The sequence below is a fragment of the Numida meleagris genome, chromosome 4, assembly GCF_002078875.1.
Source record: "Numida meleagris isolate 19003 breed g44 Domestic line chromosome 4, NumMel1.0, whole genome shotgun sequence".
Taxonomy (NCBI): Eukaryota; Metazoa; Chordata; class Aves; order Galliformes; family Numididae; genus Numida; species Numida meleagris.
The window spans coordinates 61399081-61423903 of record NC_034412.1 but is presented as its reverse complement, the minus strand read 5'-3'; the positions used below and the strand labels follow the sequence as shown (position 1 = coordinate 61423903).

The 24823-nt window shown below is 38.1% G+C and overlaps 1 long non-coding RNA gene across 1 annotated transcript; it reads left to right on the top strand.

Moving 5' to 3' along the window:
* On the top strand, positions 2032 to 24604 carry LOC110399022. Its single transcript, XR_002438828.1, has 4 exons — positions 2032 to 2165; positions 5818 to 5965; positions 10719 to 10753; positions 21655 to 24604. It is a non-coding gene; the product is annotated as an uncharacterized LOC110399022 (long non-coding RNA).

The following is a 24823-nucleotide window of genomic DNA, read 5'->3' as shown; positions in this document are numbered from 1 at the left end:
AGCTGCTGGAGGAGAAGATGGATTTCCAGGGATTAAAAAACCAAAACAAACTTCATAACCACTGAGCTTTAAAGAAAATTGTCTGATCCATTTCTCAGAGATCGCTTTTTTTTTTTCAGTAATGGATTTACAGATTCCTTTTCCTGTGGTAAGAAATCCTCATCCAAAGTTGGACAGTTTCCTCAAAATATATACATACATGTACACAGCATCAGCAAATAATTTTAGACCAGAATATTGCCAATGAAAAACTGATTCCCTTTTAGTCAGATGGATAATACTAATTATAGAGATTAGGGCATAATATTACATGAAGAGCTGTGTTTAAAAATAAATCATTTCATTCCAAAATCTTGTTATTTTGAATCATAAAAATTCAAAAGGATTGCTTGCTTAAATGTAAATGCAGGTGTATGCAATTCAAGAATCAAGGTGTTGGTGGTACACACGGCCACAATAACTTCGTACCTTTTAATTTTTTTTCAAAGTTTTAGCATTAAAAAAAACCAGAAGAAATAGCCACCTGCTTCTATATGTTTTGGTCACTTCCCATATAAAATGAAAAGGAAGGAAAGAAAAGAGTGTAAATATTGTGAGTTAGTTTTATTTCAGGAGCATCTATTTCAGCTCAGGCTGTTCATTTATCCTCAGAATTGCAGATGCTGAATGTACTCTAGAGCTCCTCAAAGCATCATGTAGGTTTAAGCACCAGACTGTCAGAATCCCAGCTGCACGCTAATGAATACATTTGGATTTAATCTAATTTTTTCTTCTTTCTAATTATTTTTATTCCACTAGAGTGGAGACAAGTTAATAAATATACTATAAAAATGTAGAGGAAACATAGATGTTACTACCACCAGTTTTTTCTTCTGCCTAGCCTGCTATTCTGCAGAAGGTTCACAGTCTCTTCTTTATGAGGCTTGTTGAGATGATGAGTAAATGCTGTGTTTATTTCCAGGGCTTTTCAGATCTTCTGTCAGAGCTTTGGGTTTGCAAACATTTTTGGTACTTTCACAGTACCACTTGGTGCTTCTCTACAGAATAGACACCTTTCCATGGATGTATCAGTTATGAAAGCAAACATATTACGTTATGGAAAATGCCTGTAGAGTTTGTTCTGTATCAAACCAGCCAGTAGAACAGAAATTAGTCCCAGATCTACTTTTAGTAGTGAAGGAGTTCTCTTGTGGATACCTGGGAGTTTTGAGATTCTGCCCAGCTTCCCACCTGTCCATTCCTGCAAAATCTCTGGATGGAGCAGGCTGATGTGGGAGCTGGATTGTGTTCTTGCTGCTCTCAGCTGCCAGATTCTCTGAGCTTAGTGCTGAGCAAAAGCACTAAGCTCATATATATACTAAGCAGCTGCTGTCCCTGATAGACAGCTGATCACTGTGTGCGCCTTTGCCCTCCTGCTTTTATTTCCCCAGCAAGCTGTAGAAACACGTATGTTGCTCCATCCCCTGTGCAACCAGCCAAGAAGCTGAACTGAATCTGGATGCACTCTAGAAATATCCTTGCAGCATAAGATGTGCTTTGCAAGCTTCATGGTAACTGATGTAGAACATATTTCTTTGCACTGACTCCAGAAGGGACAATGGACCAAGGAACTTAAGATCAATTCAGTTTTTCCTGATCCACTTGGTGAGTTGTTCTACTGGTGGTGGGGACAGCTATTCCCGTACTCTAATCACTGTTAAATCACTGGAGCTAGTTTCTGCTGAAATGTTGAAGTGATAAACTATGCCTTAACGCACTTAGCCCAAGCAGATATCTCTACAGCGCAAATGCAACCAGAGTTAGAAACCTCAGAACAAATACTCCAGGGTCTGTAGGAGTCTTGAATTTTCTCTTCCTTCTCCCCTAGGATTCAGGTGGTCCCCAAAGACCATCTCTGCTCTTCGTGGGTATTTCTGCATCAGAACCACTCCGTCCCCACCACCCTCCGAGAGCTCAGGTGCAAATCATCTCCTCATTAAGGTGAGCTCTCTTTTCTCTCCTTCCCTGATGTCCTTGGAAGGAAGACAGCAAATAAGAGTTTGCTTTGAAGATGCCTGATGAGTAAAAGGATGCTGAGTGTGGTCAATGTTCCTCTCACCTTCTCTGCCACCAGCTCAGACTTGACTTCTGGCACTGCTGTAAGCAGTTGTAGCAAGACAGGTGATGTGAGTGTATGTTATCTACTAAAGTTTTCTTGAACTCATTTTTTTCCTCTTTCCCCTGACCGATTTGCTGTCACCTTTAGTAAGGTAAATGTGCTTACTTTGCCTTCTGAATATAAATGTTCTTTATAATTACAGATTCAGAGATCTGGCTTTAGTGATTGTTTTAACACCAAGGGAGTTTTTGTGTAGTTTTGTTCTTGAGTACCCAGAGGCTGTGAGAAAAGTTTTAATGTTACTATTTCAATCAAAATAAATAAGATAAAGACAAAAAACATGTTAGCTTAGAACCATGGAAATATTCTGCTGGAAGATGTGTGGAAACACACACAAAAATAAATGTAGTGATTTAAAATGTTGTTGGAACATCAGAAGATATCTGTGGATTTTCAGCCTTTAATTAAACGGTAGGTGTTTCTTTGTTTACCCTTCCTATGTATGTTTTACATTTATCAAGGATGGAAAGCCTGAAATGCTTCAGGATGACTGATTGTGCTTTGTCTCAGAAATGGCTCCAACCCTGGGCTCTCAGAATTACAGTAAATCTGTGGTTTGCTGTGAGTGAGCTTAGTGCACTTGCTGGGTCTGGAAATCATGTAGTGTAACTAAGGTGATAGACCATTCACAGCTTTAATTCTGTAAGGTTCAGAAAGCCTCCTGCAAAGTGCTTGCTTTTAGTGGATTTTGGAGGACTTGAAAGAACATAGATTTGAAAAAAAAAAAAAAAACAAAAAAAACGAACGGAAGATAGCAAAAAATAAATAAAGACTAATGAAAATGTGTTGTTTCCTGTCAGCTTTTCTAAGTATGGACAGTGTGTTGCTGTTCACTGATGAGGAAGAGAGCTTAGAGTGCCAGTAATGTGCCTTTTGCGCTTTTTCAGGTGGGAAGAGTATCTGTTTTCAGTTTCACTTTTTTATGAATAGTATGTTAAAGAAGCTCCATTTCTTTTGCTAGGCTGCAAGACTAAATGCTGTATGTCATATATAACTATTATTTATGCAAAGTCTCATGATACAATTTCACTTAATTCATTGGTATATTAAAATGGAAAAATATTTATTTTTGAGATTATTTTTAAAAAAAAAGAGTAAGGGAAATTTTAAAAAGAGAATTTCCGAGGGACATCCTCATTGCTTCTCTCCTTTGCTCTTCATGCAGGGATGTTTCCTAGAGCTGTAGATTTGGACTTGGCTCACCCCTCCAAAGCCCAGCTCAGCTGCTGGCCTGCATGGAGAAGGGCTCAGCTATCTCTGCCGCACAGTCCTCCATGTAAAAAGGCTTTTCTAAATGACTTGGCGTGGTGGAGAGGATAATTAAATCGGCAAAGTTGGAGGAGGGGCTTGGTAGGCAGGGAGAGAGATACACCCCAGCTGCAGCTGGCTGGGAGACTGTAAAGACTGCTTTCCTCTCTGCAGAAACAGTCTAGTGCTCAGCTTCTGTATTTATCTGTTTCTGAAGAGTGGTGCACACTGTTTTGGAAACATTGCAGTAACTGTGCTCCCCAGTTTGTAATGCTCTGTAATGTTTTGTTCATCTTTAGGAAAACCCAAGCCAAATCCAGGGGTCCACTAGAGCAGGGAATCCTGTGCAGCATGTGAGGATCCATAGCTATGAAGCAGGAATGAAAAACTAGGCAAAAGAGGGCTTGGTGCTTACCTCCTAGTGTTTCCCCAGTTGTGTGATTATTCCTTCTTCTGTTACTTTTCTGGCTTTATTCATCTGTCAATCTCGGTCTTCCTGTGTCTTTTTTGTTTTTTCCCCCAGCCACTACAAGTTCATATAAAGCCCAGCCTAAGTTTGTGTGTAAAATAATCAAGGATTTTCCTTGTTCAAAACAATTTTTTTGATAGGGCGAGGGGAAATGGTTTCAGACTAAAAGAGGGAAGATTTAGATTGGATATAAGGAAGAAGTTTTTTCCAATAAGGGTGGTGAGGCACTGGCACAGGTTGCCCAGGGAGGTGGTGGGTGTCCCATTCCCGGAGACACTCAAGGTCAGGCTGAACGGAACTCTGAGCACCTGATGTAGCTCTGGGTGTTCTTGATCGTTGCAGGGGAGTTGGACTAGATGGCCTTTACGATATCTTCCAACTCAAATGATTCTATGAATTTATTAATTTGTGCAGCTCTATTTTAAAAGTTTTTAGATTGCATCTTTCATCATAATATATGTGCTAAATGCTAATGTCTCTACAATCAGCTATATCTGCTTAAACTTCCTAACTCCTAAGGAACCATGATACAAAACAAGGCAGAGCTGTTTCGGGCTGCACTCTGTATTTATGGGACAATGATGCTAGATGACAACAGAATTGCAAAGGAAGTGCCTAGTCCACCTCACATAAAAAAATTAATACCTACCAAGTCCTTCTTTTTATGGTGATGATTATAATTATTCACTCTGTGTTTGAACATAATACACTCAGCAGTTTACCAAATGTACTGGAGATTATTGAACAAAATGCAAGTTGCAGGTCATGTTCGAGTTTTCATTGGGCAAATAACTATCATTTTCTTCTCAATGAAAAGTAAAATTGCAGTGTTAGAGGAGGTGTTCAGATTCAGTGCATATAAATGGACAATTTATGTCTGCACTTGGAGGATCTCAAAGGTACATGGAGGAAAATAAACAGAGGTCACCTGCTCACTCTGACAAGATCTGCTTGGGCTAAGGGTTGGGGTCTTGCTGGATGAGTGCAGTCACAGTCTTGGAGCTCAGAGTTGTAAATGTTTGGTGAAGGGTGCCATCAATCTAAAAAGCCTGAGGAAACATTTTCCAGGCAGGTAGACAAGCATTCAAAAATAGAATTTGAAAAACCATAAATGTTGATTTGTTCTGCATTCCTGTTGTTAATTGTTTATGCTATATTTTTCTCAGTCTTTCCAAGAATCGGTAGGGCCGAAAATGTGCATTTTGTTATGAGGACAAAATGTCTTTTATGACTTCAGGAGCTGTTTTCAGTATTGGAAAACTGGCTAAACATCACAAGAGATGGCAACACTGCTGCCTCCTATACAGTCATTGATGGCTACCTTACATAAATGCTCACTGGTAAATGGAGAGCAATAGGTCATCACTCAGCAAAAGGAGGGAGGGAGTTTGCTGCCTCTCCCTACACCTGGCTGACTCTAAATTCCTCCCAAAAAGCAATCAAGCCTTTAAATTTTATACTTGCAATAAAAATGTAATGACTTCTACCTTATAATCTGTCTATAATCACAGAATCATAGAATTGCTTGAGTTGAAAGGGAACTCAAAGATCATCCAATTGCAATCTTTCTGCTGTGGGCAGGGTTGCTGACTGCTAGATCAAGCACACACAGTTTGCCCAGGGTCACATCCAGTTATGTACCTATTTTATTTCAAGTAACAAATCTGATATAAACATTCATTTTTAATAATGAATCACACTTCATATGTAACCAGAATTTGCACATCTGGTATTTGTTGTACAATTCCTTATACCAAATAAAAAATGTACAACTTAATCAATTGTAACCTTAGTTATTTAATAAGAAGGCCATTGATCCTTTTTTTTGCAAAAAGCAAGACTCATGTAATTTATTTTAGCTACAATTATGAGATAGAATGATGTGTTTCTAGACGTACCCTTTGCTATTTTTAAGTCTGGTTTTTTTTATCTTTTGCTGCAGCTCCTTGTACAAATTCACATACAAATCCAGAAAAACAAACAGTGGATATGAAGAGGCATTCAGCAGAATTGGTGGTTGCTTATAGTGCAGCTTGACTAATTAGGCCAGCATTTCCTGTGGTTAGTGTGCAATTTATTCGAAGAGTAAGGTAGGTCTAAAGAGGGTCACTGTGTTTGTGTTGACTGTGAATTTCTTTCCTATGATTTCAGAATTTCTGTTGCCTGTGTTACTCAGGAGATAATGTAAATGCATTGTCAGATGTTAATGAGGCTTCAGCCCGTTTAGCTTTGAGGCTTTATGTTTTTTCCCCTAGCCTCCTCTTAATGATCTGATAGTTCTTTGCTGCAGGAAAGGGAGAGAGATGCAGCTCTGGTAACTAAAGGTTGGGGGCCCTGGGCTGCGTGGCCTGATACGGTGATTGGACTGAGGAGAAAAGGGAAGGGTACTACTTTCTCAGTGCCAAGAGCCACCTCATAAAAGACATGTATCTGAAATAACAACAGGCTGCAGCCACATGTTACTAGCCTCCCGTTCAGTGGTGCTGGAAAAAAAAGCTCAGTCCCTTCAGTGTTTGATGATGGCTGAACAAACTTGGAATGAGCTGAGGAAGATGAAAAGTCACAGAAGTTAATGCTGCCCAAATTCAGCCAAGTTCAGTAGTCCTTAAAAGCAATTAAAGCACTTTTACCATCTGTTAAGTAATTACTATCCTCATTAGTTATTAGTATTAGGAGATGATGTAAAGGGCACAAACACAATATAAAAAGAACAGTTAAATTCTTGTGGGTATTTTGAATAAGGTCATAAAACCTAAGATATTAATATTGAAATAAAAAAGACAAATGTTCATGGGGTCTTATAGCTGTTCCACTTCAAAAATTAAGCTGTTACATTTTTCTTAACTCTTGAAAGTTTAGCTTGGTTCATGAAGATGTTACTGGAATGATTCAAAGTCTGTTTTAATTTTCATCTCCAAAACTCAGCGTAAGATCAGGAAGATTTAAGGTTTCCGAATTTAGAGAATTACAGCTTGGCTAAAAGCAATTATAGAAAACACAATTTGAGAACCGCAGTTTGGAACAGATTAAAGTCAAGTAACCAAAAAGCCCTTGAGCTGTGTGCGTTTTTAAGCTGCGTGGTTATGCACCCAAACGTATGCACACAGACTTCTGTATAAAGTATTATGTATTTCTAGTGTTTTTTCTTCTTCTTAGTCAAGATAAATTCCCCCAAAAGGTATTTCTCTCAAGATAGTGGTTGTGTATCTTTAAATTTGACTTGATAGCTCTAAGGTTGCACAAGGATCCTTGTGTATGTTCTTTGTTATTTCTTTTGCTGTTCAGTCTCATTTCATTAAAAGAATGCACAATGGTCAAAGTAGGTAAATTTCCCTGCAAGTTCATTATACACGTAAGAGCTATACAAAGAAGGTTAACTGTTCTGGACTGTTTTTAAGATGTACTCTCAATTGTATTTTATCAGATAATTTAAAGAAAGCAACAGCCAAACAAACAAGCTTCCAAAATATGATATGGCTTTCTTGTAGGGGAGTGTAATTCTCTATCAATCAAGAAAAGACAGTGAGGTGCAGGTTATTTTGAATGTACTTAAATATACAATTTTAAAATTGTGCCCATTTCTTCCCAGGTTCCTTGCTTAAAAAAAGGCTTGCAGACACATTATTGGGCTTCCCATAAAACTAAAAATGGTTGCAATTACCTATGTTCTGTTGGGGATATATGTAGGAGACAAATTTACCCATGCTGTAGTAGGATTAATGTCAGTGAAATACCATTTATTTGGCAAAATTGCTTGGCTTTTTTTCACAAGATCAAGAAGACCCATAAGTAGAAAAGGATGAACCACAACTATGTCATGCTGCACAGACAGAAAACCTGTCCTGAATGTGTAGTTCAGGACAACAGTATGAGAACTTCCTGATATCAAAAGCAAATAATACTGAGAGAGTAGCCTAACCTGGCCATGTATTTCCACAAACAAAATAGAAATAAAAGAAAGTGATGAACTTTCTTGAAAACAGGGAGAAAGCAGTGTTTATTTTTTCAAGTCTAACCTCATTTTATGTCTGCAACAGCAAGGTAATGTGAACAATGGTCACATCTTGTAAATAATAAAAATAGAGGATTAGTAAACTGCTATGGTGGGTGTTATCAAGATAATCAAACAGTAAGTAACAAAAAAGAAATACTAGGAGAGCAAAACTAGGGCCAAAGGGATAATAATGTATATCTCAGGCGGTGCAGGGGGCTTGAAGGGGAGATACATGGCGGGGGGAAGAAGTCAATAAGAAGAAGTTTAAAAGTTGTGATTGGTGCTGCCCCAAGGTTGCTTTCAAATACCTCCATGCCCAATTGATGCAATTCTTTCCAGCGTTATCAAGTGTGACATGTCAAGGCTCCCTGTCCAGGAGGGAGATGGTGTATTTTCCCTAGCTGCAGGCGGCACCTGAGGAACTGCAGATGTAAAGGGTGGTTATGTCTGTGATCAAGACAGGTTGTCTGTCTTTGTACCTCTCTGTATGTCTTGCCTGAGGTCTCTTGCAAAATTTACTGGAGAACATTTAAGTATTTTTCTGCTTGAGGTATTTTTTTCCGGCGCAGATTGTTATTACTTTTTTTTAAATGTGCTTTTTATAAAATGTACCACATACTTTAAACAAGCAAAACCCCACTATTTTGATTTGATTTTTACAGCTACAAGTCTAAACACTGGGGTAAAGAGTAGAGACATTAGGTTTGCCAAAATCTTACTCATAAGGTACTTCATCCCATTATTTTTCCATCTGTTTTGTTTCTTGGCGATTATTGCAGCAGCTTAAGAGTTTGATTTATTTCCTCTAAGGCATAGGCAAAGAATTCAGGAAGAGTCAGAACTGCTTAAAACCAGTTTTAAGTGGTGAAATATTCTATTTATGAAAATACTTTCTGAATTTATGTTGAAAACACTACACCTGATTTGCTGAATGAGGAGGAAGAGAGAGAGAGGATTTTTTTTTTTGTCAATTCTCCACTAGCATTGATGTACTGAATATTTAAATGCACCACTTCCAATCAGTGCATAATAGCATACACTTTTTTTTGGTGAAAAATAATTTCTGGTAAATTGCATTTGCCTTTTTATTAGAATGAAAACAAAATGTGAAGTACTGAATTAAATTTTTGTGTGACTTGGAACTATTTTCCATTTTAATCAAAATCTCTTCATGACTACTCCATCTTTGTTGCTTACATCCATTAAAGCAGATTAGGTTTATCTGTGAAGGATAGTGTTTTTGAATAATCCAATGATAAAGAAACACAGAACAAACGAAAGATTCGCAAAAGCATGACCACTTCAAACAAACACTTCAAATTCAGACACCTAATGAAAAGCTAGACCATGCAGTCCTTGATACCTTGAAGACTGCTTATACAAGCAACTTTCTTCTGCTGAATATCTATGTCTACATGGACAGCTTAATCTTTTCTGAGACTCCTCATGTACCTGAAACATGTCTCCAACCCATAAATAGTATCTTTTAAGTGATGTAGAGCTTCAGTCCTAGAGGCTGATTTATGGACCTTTTGGAGGATCGGATCAGACCTTGAGGCAGAGACCCAACACTCATTATTTTAATATCTGGAAGGTTATAGAAGGGTGAAGCTGCAACCCTGACCTTATCTCTGAGTGGCCTCTCCTTCCTGGGAGGATGAGGAGCTATTCTGCCAGCACTGAGCTGCCCACCCTGAAAACCATGCTAATTACCAATTTCACCTTCAAAGCTTTTCCAGAGGACTGCCAGTGCTTTTCTGTATTTCTACATTTTGATTCATCACTCCTGACAGTTATTTTCTCAGAATTCACCTATTCAGGATGAAGCTTAAAAATATAAAATGTATTTGCTTGTGAAGCATGTTCTCCACAGACAGATGCACAGGGTCTCTGAAGACCCACAGTTCACTGTTCTTTTGAACCATCCTGACCTATAAATCTTTTGAGGGTGACCTGAGAACCTGGAAGTTCATTGTCCTCATAAATCTTCAGAGCACCTGTGGAAGCACATTGTGCTCTCCACTATGTCTATGGTTGTGAGTGATCTTTATCAATGCAAATAAATTTTCCTCAGGACTGCTAACTTGAGATAGGTAATAAAGTTGAGAAAGTGGTATTGTGGAGATCTTTCTTCCTGACTTCTCAGTAGAAGCAGATCTGATTGGCAGTTATTAATAAGGACAGTTGTTAATAGATGGTATTTTACAATTGTTGGATTAACCCTGGAAAATCACCTATTAGTAGATAGTTTTACTAGGACATAAACTCTCAAGGTGGTTGCAGTTTTAACATGCCTGAAAATGGAAAGGGAACTCGAGCTGCATCACAGCCATTTAGGCATTGCCTCGCAGTCCATATATGAGTAGGAGAGAACATAGGTGTTTCTTGTCAAAGAAAGGAAAAAAAAATATTAATCAGCCTAGTCATAAGACTATGTGCACCAGAAATCATGTTTTCATAGCAGTAAGGCAGAGTGACAAGGCTTGGAGTTTTGATTCTTTCTTTTTTTGAATGTTAGCAAGTTTGCTGATAAAATGTAGATTCCAGATAAGGCCCAACAACTAAGTTTAAAGATTAATTTTGTTTCCTTTATATGAGCAAACACTTTAGGATTTCACACAAGCATCAGTATGAGGATTCATAGCAAGCACCATAGGGAGCACTGGTGGTTGTTCACTCCTATACAGAAGGAGAGCAAGTAACTCCAATCCTAGCTGAACATCCAAAGTGCCATTACAACCTTACAATCCTCTGAGGGTATCACCTACTGTAATGCTGTACATTTTAAGTCTTTTTTTTTTCTGAAAAACAGGTAAAAATGTTTTTTTTTTGTTTTTTCTTTTCCCTAGAAAAATGAAGATGGGTTACCTGAGCAATCGTTGAGGTAAAGGCTCTAATGAAGGTGCCTCAATTGCATTTGAAAGTTATCAAATTACTTCTGGATGACTGAATCTGTGAGCTGGTACCAGCAATTAATCCCTTGATACATTCTTAGTAATTTTTAAATTACAGCATCTTCAAAGCTGTGAGAAAAGGTGTGACAGTTAAAAAGTAAATATATAACTAAAATCTTTGAACAGCCTGAACTCTAAATAATTAATTTAAACTCTGACAGATGTGAGAATTGAAGCTGAAATAATTGTGGGTGCTAGTATTTTAAACTATACACACTTGCGTCATTTTTTTTTTCAAGATACCAGATTTCACCTGAGAAAATTATTACCCCAAACTGATATTTTTGGAACTGCTTAGTGTCCAGTCAACTAGTGACAGTAGTTAACAATGGCAAGCCTGATGCCTGGAAATGAAACAAATGTAAGCACTCTTACTGTGGCGGGGAGTGCAGATGCCAGCTGCAGGTCTATGGTGCGGGATGATGGAATCTGCAGTACATGGGGAGGAACTAAGCCCTGCTGATGCACAGAGGAGGCTGCGTGCTGCAGCTGCCCAGTTCACACACTGATATGCTTCTCATTGCTCCATAAGTGCCTTTAGCCATTGCTTCCAGTCCCTACCAAGAACTGGGTGTATCATTGGGAATACACAGAAATCTAGTTATGTTCTGCATTTTAAGCTAGAGGAACAACAGCCATTTTCTTTGTAAGTGTTGCTATGAGCCTCCTGCTGTAATAGAGCTTTACATTTTTGTGTTCTCTGGAAGTACGTTTTAAAAAAAAAAATTGGATAGGCTGGAAGAAAGCATTGGGGTAAGGTGGTGATGGATCCAGTGTACATTCACTCTTTGGACTTGTGGAAGAATTAGGAAGAGCAGTGGTGCTATTTGACAGCAGAAATTTCAACACAATCCTTATTCACCAGAAACAACTAAAAGCAATAGCTGACTCAGGCAGATTCAAGAACTGTCACAAACACAGTGAGAGAGCCAAGGTGCAGGGAGTGCAGCTCTGCACTCAGTAGGTGTGGCACTGAGTGACAGTTTATTGGGTGATGAATTGGCCGTTGGGTTAGATGAGCTTAGTGGTCTTTTCCAACCTTAATGATTCTATGATTCTAGGATGAGTTTGAGGAGTCACACTGTGCTTGCGAAGGAGGAGGTAGTAGGGAAGAAGGTTTCCAAACATCATGATTCTTCTGCAAATTGCAGAAGATGGGCTGCTTATGGGAGAAAACAGGGACAGGGAGGGATGCAGAGGAGGTACAAAGAGGGAATGAGAAGAACTATGAGGCTGGTGTGTACCAATTTACACACTGTCCTCCTGTGCCTGGTGGTAGAAGTTCTGTGTTGGTTGGCAGCCTTGGACCTGAGGAGGCCTCAGGTTCCTGCTGTGGCTGTCAGTGGCTTCACTGCTGCTGTGTGTGAGGTCCATTGCCTGGAAATGGGCTGATGGATGGCCCCAGCAGCATGAACCAATGTGGAAATAGTCATCAAAAATGTTTGTGTTCAAGGTAGGCCCTGTTGGCATCTACAGCTCCTGCTCTAAACAAGCATGCTTGCATGCTTCCCAACTGTTGTCACAGAGAGGGGCAGTGGAGACATGGCATACAGTATTTAACATCATGTCAGTAAATGCTCTGATGTCTGTGTTCCTGTGCTTGTTAATCCCTGCTCTTCAGCCTGTTGATTTAAGTAACTTTTTGTGACATTTGGAGAATAATGGAGCATGCTGACCCAGAAAGTGCCTCTGAAAGGCTGTCAGATATGATATGCATAAATCGGAGCCTGTTCATTCTTCCACATGATCCCTTGCTTGCATTGACATGGCTTCTGTAGCAAAAAATAGAGATAAGTAGAAAAAGCTGCTCAAGGAGAAGACTCATTGTACGTGTTACGACATCTATTTCAGTCAGGAGAGGGATTAATCCTGGCAGTGGTTCCCTAGTATTTGTTAAAGCAAATTATAGGCGGTGACAATGGCAGCTGCTTCTTTCAGTATTGCCACTGAGGAAATGTTGCCTGCAGTAGCAAAACATGTCACTGTGAAGGGGCCCCACTTGTGCTGTGCTGAGAGAGACTGAGACACCTACATTTCTCCAGGGCAACTCCTGAAAAGTGAGGTAATAATGTGTTATGCTTATGAGTGGTGCCACAGAAACATTTAGTAGCTGTTAGTATGATCATAGCTGTGAGTTAAAGACTATGAATTATGAGACCCTGAATTCCTGAAGGAGAATGCTTGAGATTAGGAGCTTAGGCCACAGTAAATGGATTTAGGATGTCCATGACCCACATTAGGCTTTCTAACTCCAATTAGATAGTTCAGAAATTACTCTTTTCTCCAAGTCTCTGCTGTCATATGTGTGCAAGTCCCTTCCTTTATACTACTTTTCAGAATCTGCAGAGGAAGATTGAGGCTTCCCCCCTGCTTCGCTGAATGTATTGCTTTAATACTGGTGTGTAGCTTAGCTAGGGCAAAAGAGAATTCCTGTCACTTTAATGGTACTCTAATAATTGAGCTACTTGACCAAAACAGTCTCTCCTTCTAAATCTGCTGTATTCTACGTAGAAGTACTAAACATGAGTGAGAGAGAATGAAAAGATTTGATTTCTCAAGCCTTGTGATGAATAGAGGCAGTGATAGGAAGTCTTTGTAAATTGTATATAAACAGGTGAATTTTTTTTTACTCTTTTTCTTTCTTTTCTTTTTCTTTCTTTTATCCAGTAAATGAACAAGCTGCTAAAAAGACATTTGAATTAAATATTGAACGAAATGTTTCCTAAGTAAGCGTGACAGCTAATGCAACAGAGTTGCGCTAGTTTTTTCTCTTGTGCTGTCCCTCGACTTCTGGTATTCAGGGAACGTTCTTCATACAGCTTTGACTCTCCTGCACTGCAAACCCTGCAGCCTCTGAGCAATGGGAAGAACTATGAAGAGGCACTTCTGCCTGCAAATCAAGTCTGTAACTCTTTCAAGGGTGCATAGATCTGCTCTAAAGTGAGTAGGGCTGTTTTGTTCTCGCTGTAGATGGAATTGCCAGGGATTTCCCAGGGCAGGCAGCTGTGAGTACAGTACTCACTACTTAAAGCTGAAGAGGAACTATTGAAAGTGAAATAAAAATGTAATCAGGCTCAGTTTTTAATGGAAACTGACAGTGCGCCAATACATATTTTCACATTGCTCATTTCACAGACCAACTAAAAGAAAGTGAATAACAGTATTGATTCCTCTCACTGACATCTATACCTAAGTGCTTTGCTGAAGCAAAAACGTTATGAGGAAAGTTGGGACTGAAAAGTAGAGGTTTAAAAAGTACTTATTTTTCTCCCCAGCTTTATTATTTAGGTAACTGTGTCCTCAGTAACTGCAGAATGTGACGTGTCTGAGTGGTGCTCGGCTAGCAGGAGGAGAGCTAAAATGCTTCAGACGCAGGCTGTGTTGCTTCAGCTATTGCCAAGGGGAGGTATTTGGCTTGTCCGAGCTGTTTGTATGTAAATTGAACGCTGTTATTTGTGTTTCAGTGTTACTTTAAAGTTAAACAGCCCTTTTAGAAGGAGACCTTAGTAAAATCAACACATGCATTCCACTCTTCTCCCCATAGGGAAGCAATTAGAAAAGCAAAGGAAGCGTTCCCAAACAGCACAGCTTAACAGTTTTTTTGCCTAATAATGATGGTGGCGACTTGATGTCTCTTTAGTCTTTACATTTCACTCCCTTGTGGTTTAAGCATAGGCAACTGTGTACGAATCTTCTATTTTGTAACACTTCGTGAGAGTGTACTGTTGTTATTTTTTCCTGTTCTGTAGTAGGGAGAAGATGCAGAAGATAATTTTTTTGCCTATTTGTATCTTACATATTCCCAGGAGCTGTATAAGAAACACAAACTTCCAGAAATGCAAATCTGCATTTTTAAGCATTTCTTAACTGGATTTTTCCTAGCTAATTTTCTGAGTATTGGTAGGCAATCCAATCTGATTATACTTCCAAGGTGAACGCTGGCAGTTCTACAGTCAAAAGTTATGGATTTCATTGTTTTAATCAGATCATATTCTGTGTGGATATAGAAATGATGTGGCTCATGTTATGGAGGAAGGCCGGAGAGCAGATCTTAGCGGCTCACTGTTCTCTTAAGAAGTGTTTTTGAGGATCTGTCAGTCAGACTTTGGAATATCATGTCAGGCTGCTAGACGATGAGAAATATACAAGTAGTAGTCTTGCATTTTTTTTTTTTAAACTGTGTTTTATTATCACGAGTCATCTGAGGTAGAGCATGAATCCTCTCCAGGGTAGCTGTGATGGTCTTTCTCCAGTTTCCGTTCGTATGTGCTATGTAGCTTTCAGCCCTGCTGCATGTGAAACTGGGGCTTTATAGACAAATCCCTTCTACCTGACAGAAATCACACAGTGGACTGTTCTAGAACTCAGTGAGATGGATAATACTGTGAAAACAATATATCGTCATGTAGTCTGAGCAGCACAGACATTACGATGTGTTCCAACTTCTGATAGCACAGCCTTAATAGCTTGTTTGACATACTATGTGAAATTTGCTAGACATTAGAAGAGCAAACAGTAAAATTACTTCTAGTACCATGTATATAGAATATCTGCAACAATGAAGTTTTAGGTCAGCTACATCCTTCTGTCCCTTTCACTGAGCTAAAAGTATAAAGAGTACTGCTAACTGGTCAGCATCTGCAGTAATAAATGGGCACAGAAACACTGATGCTGAGTTTTATGGATACTATTGTCAATGGACTCTGTGGATTTTGAGGCACTTCTCCAGTATCAGACATGGATGGGCAGTGAGCTCGCTTGGCTCCTGGCTCCTTACCTCTTGGCACTCAAATATCACACCCTGCCCTTGAAATTGTCTCTGCTTCTAATTTTGTCTCTTTGTTCCCCTGGTCCTCGGTACTCTCAGTCCAAGTTTCCAAACATAAGGTTTCTTATCTTGTTACTTGAAAATGTAGCAATTATGCACTCCTGAAACACACTCACAAAGCATGTTGAGAGGAGAGGTGGTTTGTTTTCAGGGCAGGGTACCAGGTGGAGTATTTCCACAAATCTAGCACACCTCCTTCAGCTCATGCAGATTTTTTTACATACAGTGCTACATTACTCCACCTTGCTAATACAAAAGAAACACCTATTACATACATATACATATGCAGGCATGATACTCCATCCCCTTTTGGCTGCTTTCCTCAGCCATCCGCACTTGCATGGAGTTGTATGGGGGTTTTATGGAACCCTTGGTGGTCATTTGGGGAGTGCTCCCCGTATTCATTTTGCCCTTATTTGGTCATGAGTTGTCTAAGGATGTTGTTGTTCCTGTTTTGCACTGATGATTTCTTGGTTTCACGGCCAAGAAGGAGAATGTATATTCAGGGAACGCTGGCAATTATCCAAGCATCAGCTAATGAAATAATCTTACAATTATTAACCTAAGCATGCATATGTTCTTTCTCATTCTTGGTATCAGTCTCAGTCTCAGCCTATTTATCCAACATGTCTAACCTTACTGCTCTGATCCAGTGATCTGTTTGTTTCCCCTTTCTTGGTAAGTTCTCACTGCCTCTAAGATATTCTTTAGAAAATCAGTGTGTAAGTTGAAAGAGCCACTGAAATTTTAGTTGAGATTTTCACTTGAATTCTTACTGAATATCCTCATATGCTGTGGAATTACCATGCAATGATAACTGAACCTATCATCAGACTAACTAGCATGGAGGTTACATTGTCTATAACATAACCACTTCACCATCGCCCTTTATCTCTGGTTTCCTGAAGAAATGTCATTAATAATGCCTCATTTTTTCCATCACTTAACTGAGTTCAGTGCAGAGTTCTGTAATAATGACTTTGAAAGATGTGCTTTTGACTTTTGTATCTTGTTTCTTGAAGAGTATCAACAGACTAGATTTCAACAAAGTGTACTTCAGCAAGCACCTTTAGTTGTCAGTGTTAGTAAGATGTTCTAACCTGGATAATTTCATTTCATCCCGTTTGTAAAAACAAATTTGTTTTTCAGACCTTTTTTCCCCTTGAGACCACAATGATGTAAATGAGAACAATACTTTGTGCATTTATGCATGTGCATGTCTCAGAGCCTACAGGCAGAATTTCCCATAAACATTTCATAGTTTCAAACAAAAACAGGTTTTCACATTAAAAGCTGCTTTTTATGTTTGTGAGGGAGCGCTGTCTGAGCTGGATGTGCTCAGGCAAGAGCACTTCATTAGGTAATTCTTCTCTCAACTGCGCACTCATGAAAGGTTCCTGTGTACATCCTTCTCTGAGGTCAAACATGTGAAGCCAATGAGCTCTTGCAGTCCCAGGAGTTATCCTTTTGGACACTGTTAGAAATTACAATAACAAATACAATATTTTTAAAGCTGCTTTTTGAGGTTAACAGCTAAAGGCCATTTGAAATCCCTGCTCCATTTTCCATTATATCACACTTAAAATAGAGTGGTGTGGTATCTAGTCCCTGTGGAGAGATGTGCTAGCCGTAGCTCCATATCTTTAGCTGTTGTTTAGAGGAAAAAATGCTATTTGGATAGCCAGTATAGATAATAAACATAAACACCACAGAGTACAAAAGTGATGTAACAGCACTGTTAGTCAGAATCATAGCTCGAGTTCAGCAAGAACTGTTACCTTGCTTTGAGTGTATTCAATTAGGTGGGTTTGGCTGGCTCAGTCAGTATACTATGACTTGTTAAGAGAAGACTACAGCCAGTTCAATTTGCAACCAGTAGCTCAAATTCTGTATTCCCTTATAGCCTACACAAAAGCCCTATATCGTCTGCAGATATTATGACTTCATTTGCAGAATGGCACTTGAAAGTGACATTGCAGTTACTGTTTCTTATCTTCATGTCATCAGTTTTAAGATTTCATTCTGCCTGGAATGGAAGTGTTATTCTATCTAATGGAATCTATATTTTAGAAGTAAATAGCAGTGATCCAGAGATCCTGGATGTCACTTTCAATGTTGTTTTCGGACAATTCAGCACACCAAAGACACTGGTAATTGTGTAAGCTTCTCTCCCACCCAGGTGTTTGTGCTAGGTAGCTGATGTTAATGGTTTATAGCAAATACTAGTAAGTTTTCAAAAGATGAAAAACAAGAACAGATTGTATAATTGTAAAGAAGATAGTTTTTCCAGTGCCATTGGAAATAATGTAACAATCAGAAACATAGTGGAGGTTTTTATCTTTGTATGCTGATGGCATCTTAGACCAATTTAAAATGCCAATGATTTGGCTTTTGTCTGTTGAAAGACGGCTGAAGACTTGTGAGCAACCAACCCCTATGACCTTTTAAAACTGCAGGTATTTTCAGCCTGCTGAAAAGTACATCCACAATTTTCATGTCTAGAGTGACTGTTGTCACACACACACACACACATACACACACACACACGCATAAGAGCATACAATTCAACTTTGTGTTTCTCATCTTAATATGTGGGAGTTATTCTTCAACATGCGAGATTGCGTACTTTATTCCTGATCCATACCTCACAAACCCATTAGTAATATTCCCAGTATTATCATTCTTCCTTCTGTTGTGACCTGCTATTGTTCAGAAGTAGTCCGAATACAGCAGCACAGCCTGTTTTATATTAACAAAGACTGCACTTCTTAAAGTTGAACTGTGTGAGTGCATTTTAAGCCCTCTTTCTTTTTTAAAACAATCATGTTCTTGAAAACTCTAGGTTATGCACTTGTTACAAGAAGCTATGCTGGCTATGTGTTTGGTTTTTTTTTTGGTTGTTTTTTTAATAAAATTCCCCGTAGATAATAGAATCTTGGAAGTACTACAAAGCATCTGGCTTCCTTCTGTTGATTGCACCATGTGGTAATCAAAATATCTGGATCAGTGCTCTGCCTGTCTTCCAAATATAGTCAAAACACCAGTATTTATTGGAGGACACTTGTTAGGAGTTTTCTTTATTACTTTAAGCCAATTCTTGTGTGGCTATTACTTCACCAGATAGATGTGAAATTATTCAGATTTGAACCAAGTAAAATTGTCAAGTTGAGTATAGAACAAAGCATTGCACTGTAATTATATGTCTAGGATGATTTTTTCCTGTCTTTCTTATCTTTAATAGCATAATCTCTGTACTAGAAGACCCATTTTTCTAACATGCAGTATTTATGTTACTGAGTTCATCCAGCAGTTCTCTGTGACTTAACCAGACAAATACATTATGTGTATGTACAAAATAATACACCCAGTAAAACTAAGATCTTGATCACTGCCTCCATTTCAAGAGCTTTATGCCAGTGTAATTTATGAAAAAACTGCTGCACCAAATAAAAACTACTGTGTTTGTAATGTAAAGAATGGACTGGGCAAAATAGCGAAATAGCAAAACTTTTTTAAAAAAATTACTGTAGGAAGTCATCTGCTAATTAGTTCTCCATTTAAAAAAAAAAAAAGAAATGCATTCTGACATATAAAATGTACACTGAGATTAAGTTGAATGTACATGTGGCTGCTTGATGGCTACAATTTGCCTACTTTTTTTATTTTTGTAAAGCTTGCATGTTATGGATGTTTGCCTTTTTATTTTTTTATTTATTTTTATTTATTTTTAAGATCGGGAATTGACTCAGGAAAAGTCACAATAAGAAGATAAACTTATCTGGAAACTGATACTCCATTCCATCTCATCCATCTAGACTCTATAAAAACTCTTTTTGTAAAGCTCTGAACGGCCCCACTTGGAGTGCCTGTCACAGAAATTTTCTCAAACATCAAGGTTATAGAGTTTCTAATTCTAGAGTTAAAGAGCTATTTAGGGGAAAACAAAAACTTAAGTATCATTTTTTCTTATTACGTTTGTGAATTTTGTTCTTGTGTCCAAAGACTGAAGCTGTATAGAATCATCATGGCTTCCTTCTTCAGACAATCATCTGCTGTTGCTCAGTTCAGTCTCTCAGGGTATTTTTGCTTTTCTTCAGTCCTAGAAATCCTTTCATGTACATCATTACCTAATGAAATATGACTGTATGTACAAGAACTGCTCCAAAAATATTGGCCCACAATGTCAGAAGAGGATGTTGGTGATATGGAGTAGATTCCATTGCATTTTGTTGCTCTGTGACAAATGGCAGCAGAGGGGCTGTCTGTGACAAAATGGCATCTGACATGGAAGTGTGTATGAAGCAAAGGTGTGTCATTGAATTCCTCCATGTGGAAAAAAAATTGTACCCACTGACATTCATTGACACTTGCTGAATGTTTCTGGAGACCAAACAATGGATGTGAGGTGGTGTGTTTCAGCAGTGGTAATGGCAACAGTGGGGCACCTCCACTGGTGCAGATTTTTAGGAGCACAGCATACAGGCTCTTTTTTGTTGTTGATGAGAATGTATAGGTAATATTGGTGAAAATATTGAAAAATAGCCTTTTGTAGCTGAGAACTTGCTCTATCAGCTAGTGTTTTTGTGCTCTTTGTATGTATTACAGTTTCCATGGAAAGAAATTGGAGGCATTACTTTCAGAGCAACCGATGTACTGGTGAGGTGGGGAAGGTTTCTGAGATAAACCTTTAAATTCTCCGTTTATAAGATTTACGAACTCTTCTGTAATGCACCCTGCTGCGTCCTTTGTTACAATCTGTATCTTCAGCAGGTGGCTAATGGTGACCCACCCAATATGATCGTTAATTATGCTTTTTTACTGTATTAGATTGTGTGAAAATTCACATATTAAATTGCAGTTGACACTGACCTAGTTAACAAGTGCCAGTGATGTCTTGCTTAATCTGTTTTTGGGGAGAAGCTTGCCTGACATTGTATAGAAAACTTCTGTAATTTTATAGTTTATTGCTGTTTGGTTTCTAATTCATCTGTGGCAATGGGATCTTATAAAATCTTATGAAAGATACTCACTGAATTACCAATTCTCTGGAGTTGTGTTGTCTTCTGATTCAATCACACAGAATAATATGACCCATTGCTCTTATTTGTGTCAATTTTATTGCACTGTATTATGTCATGAACATGGTTTGTGGTTGTAAAGGGAATTGTACTGCTACACTATGGTAGTGGGGAAAAAATTAAGAAATAAATCAAGAACATCCCTTATTATGGTCTAATAGCCATCCTAGTAGTCTTGTTTTATATTTACATGTAAAAGCTAATTTAAGAGGCAGTATCTTCTGAAAAAAATATATTTTCTACATCAGGATGCTGTTATAACTTGCATAACCTGCAAATGATGTAAGTTTGTTGTCTACCATATACTTAGTTATTTAAATGCAATTAATAAGAGCCTTGACTGGGGAAGTATAAATAGCCATTGCTTTTAGTGTTGGGATAACCCTTTGTACCTTGTGGAACAGTATTTTTCCATTAAAGGAGGTTTTCACCTTTGTTTGCAGTGGGAGGCATTACTGTTTAAGGGCTTTTCACCCAAATACACGTTTTTGAATAAATGATTTAAAAAAAGAAAAAGACACTTTAAATTAGAACATGTCCCCTGGAAGTATGGTCCAAGAGGAGGGAAAAAACTATTGTAGATATGAACCCTACAACTCTGCTTTGGAAAGGCACTCTTTTGACCTTCCTCCAACATGTCTGTCCATCCAAGTGAGGAATACTGGAAAGTTTTATTGCTCCAGTTCCAATGTGTTTGTAAAAATAACTAAAGACAGACAAATGACTTTGTGTGAAATTTCTTTCAAGGGAAGTAACTGCAAATTGCAGTCATTATTAATACTAGTAATTCAAATCTAATCAGAGTAAAGTAAGAACAAACATTTCCTTTATATCCTTCAATCTATACTGGGGCTAGAAAACAAGAATTCTTTTACATGTGTTTTTCACTTATTTTCTTTTTCTTGTTTGTCTTGTTTGTTTACAGAAGATAATGGAAATAGGGAAGGATCTCAGAAAAGTGGGAAACTCAGTTGTCACTCTGAGTATGGAGAACAAAATGTGAAGTCCAGGCTGAAAAATGGGCAGAGCGTCCAAGATAGGTGCCTTTAGAACAGGTAGTTTGTTACTTCGCCAGATTTTTAGCTGGTAGTTCTCTAATGCGGGTACAGCTTTATTTCCTGACTGCTGATGATTCTGGATGTTCAGTGTCACATTGGCCAGTATGTTCAATTTGTCACATGAGTGTATGTCTTCTCTTTGCTTAAATCGTGTATTATGCCAGCTGATGGTAAAAGTGAGGTAAATTGAATACGGTGTTGTGTAGTTACTCATTTCTACAGCCAAAATATTTATGAGCAACTGTCTGCTTTCATTTAAGCTATGATTATACTTAAGAGGTTAGAAAAAATTTGAGGGAAGTGCAATTTCTGGTATGTTTATCCTGAACTTAGAACTTGAATGAAAGTATAAGTTATGGTAGTTTTGTTCATGCTGAGTGGTATCTTACTCTAAACTGCAAGATGCTACCTAATGCAAGCAATAGCTTCATATTCTGATCCACTACTGATAGACATAATTTTGTTTTAAGTTTGAAGGTTACATGAAGAAAAACTACGTACTGATCCTACAACTACTGAAATAGTTAATTACCTTGAAATTGGCAATATGTTCATTCTTTATTCTGTGTAGTGTGCATATATATATATACTAATCATCAATTATTGTTAGCTTACGTTTTGTTAATTTTGTATACTCTTTATTTTATATACCATTTTTATTGACTGCTCAAGATAAACAGCCAAGACATTTTGCATACTTCCCTCCAAAGATTTTTTTTTTAAATTTATCATTTTTTACTTTATAACCGGTCAGCCTGGTATCATATGCAAAGCAAGCTGTAACTCTGATAAGCTACGTCAAAGACTCACTGTGCTAGATCCTATCTTTGTGACATTATTGGAACTAATGCACTCCAGAAATAATTGTGAAGAGTTAAAAATGCTATCCAAGAAGACACTGTGCCATGCAGCTATCTAAAGAAACTTATCTTCATTAATACGAAGAGTAAAAGCATTTATTAAATTTGAGGAAAACTGGAAGCTAGCAATCTCTTTTTATTTAATAAAATTATGTATAGGATATATATTGATAACAAAGCTTTGACAAGCTCCTCAGATGTTTTAAACAGAATCATTATACGCATATCTGACTCTGTTAGTGTTAAGAGGCTAAGCTGATTTATTAGTACAGTATTGCCTTATGCTTGGATTATTCTTTGAACATGTTTCCGGAGGGTTTAGTTTCACAGTCTCTTGGGCATTGTATTTTGTTGACTAGCCATCATCTTAACTTGGCCAAGAGCTATCAGATGAGCTTTCTGCCCAAGCTCCATAAACTACATCTGTTCTCAGTAGTTGACAATGCAGTAATCCTCCTCTAAAACTCCTTCTTGGGGCAGGTTATATCCTCACTTGCCCTGCAAATTCATCCTTTAATTAGTTAGCTCTGCAGATCAGTCACTTGCCTTGTATTATTTCAGCAAAACTTCCAATACTGAAGAATATAAGATGTAATTAGAGAGAAAGAAGGAATATCACCAATGACAAAAAGGCAAGACTGTGGAAATCAGGAAGCATTTAGCAGCGCTGAGAAGAAGATCCATCTCAGATAGCATAACCCGTAGCTATTGCCTTGTTTTTCCCCATGAAAGTCAAGGCATTTGAATTTCAACTGGTTGTATTTTCTGTATAATGTTTGTACTGTCCTAGAGCTCGCTTTGTTAATGAGGACATTAGATGAAACTGCAGAGATGCAGTCACATTTTCTTTTTTTCTACTACCATATAATTCAGAATAAAGAAGAGGATGTTGTCATAGGTAACCATACCTTCATTGTTGTCATCTTGTCAGTAAATCAAATTTCATCAAATAAAAATCAGATGAGGAAAAGGAAACTAACTACTAGCAAGAGAAAAGGGAGTGGATATGTTGGGCTTATGTATTCAGCCTAACGGAGTTACTTCCTTTTAAGAGTGTGTGAAAGAATCTAAATTAACATTGTGAAATGGCACCAGGGAATTTTGACTGCCTTCCCATAAAGCCACTAGTATGAGTGCTCTGGGGATGAGATTAACTTGTTTTACTAAAGTAACTTCACCATTCTCACATTTCTAATCACTTTATGTAACTTTGTCTTTTATCTAGGGTGTTTGCATTGTCTCTCTATTTTTATTAATGATTACTCTGAGTGTGTGATGACTGAAAAGCGACCTGACACAGTGGCTGCGTAAATTTGGAAAACACTTTTTGAAATCTGTAGTATACTCCATGTACTATTGGGTGTACAAATGAATTTTGTGTATCATAACACTCCTGGAAAAACAAGAGGACAAAGAAGATGGGATTGCTAAGGGAGACATTAGATTTCATTTCACACTGATAATAGTTTAGAGATAGTGCTGAGCAAAATGGGATTCAGTTCTGCAGCACTCCTTTATTCCAGCTAAGTGATTTCAATATCCAGTCTAAAGTGATACTGAGAGTGTTCGATAGAAGGGGGATGAAATCTGAGAGCCCTAAAGGCTCGGAGGAGGCCACAAATCTCAGGCTGACTCAACGGATCCTTTCAGAACCATCCCACCTGACCTTAAACCATCTTATTTAACCTGGAGGCTGCTGGTAAGTACCTTGCAATGTAACATATTGTTTCATGTTAAAAGGAACCATGCAACTAGATTGCATTTTGGACATCAATTGATACTACTGTAGTTACGGTTTTGGCCATGAACTTGATGCTTTCAGAAACATTTACGGCTATGAGTTTATTGCCCAGCTGTTGTTGTCTGGTAGACATACCATATCTGGGAAATGGTTTAAACCCTCTAGCCTTTTGATTTATGACTGTTGAAAGTAGATGAAGTTTGCTATACAAACATGGAGGCTGACCTATAGTCCAAAAGGCAATGGTCGCAAATTTTGTATTTGGGTACCCCTTCTCAAAACAAAGAGGCAGCTTTCCTGCCATGATGTATATTCTGCTTCTGATAGACATAGAGCTAAAAAAGGTGAGTGTTGTTATTTGTTTGATATATTTAGCAGTATCTGTTATCAGATTAATTTCTCATTTTCTTGAAAGTTAACTAATCTGTTAACATT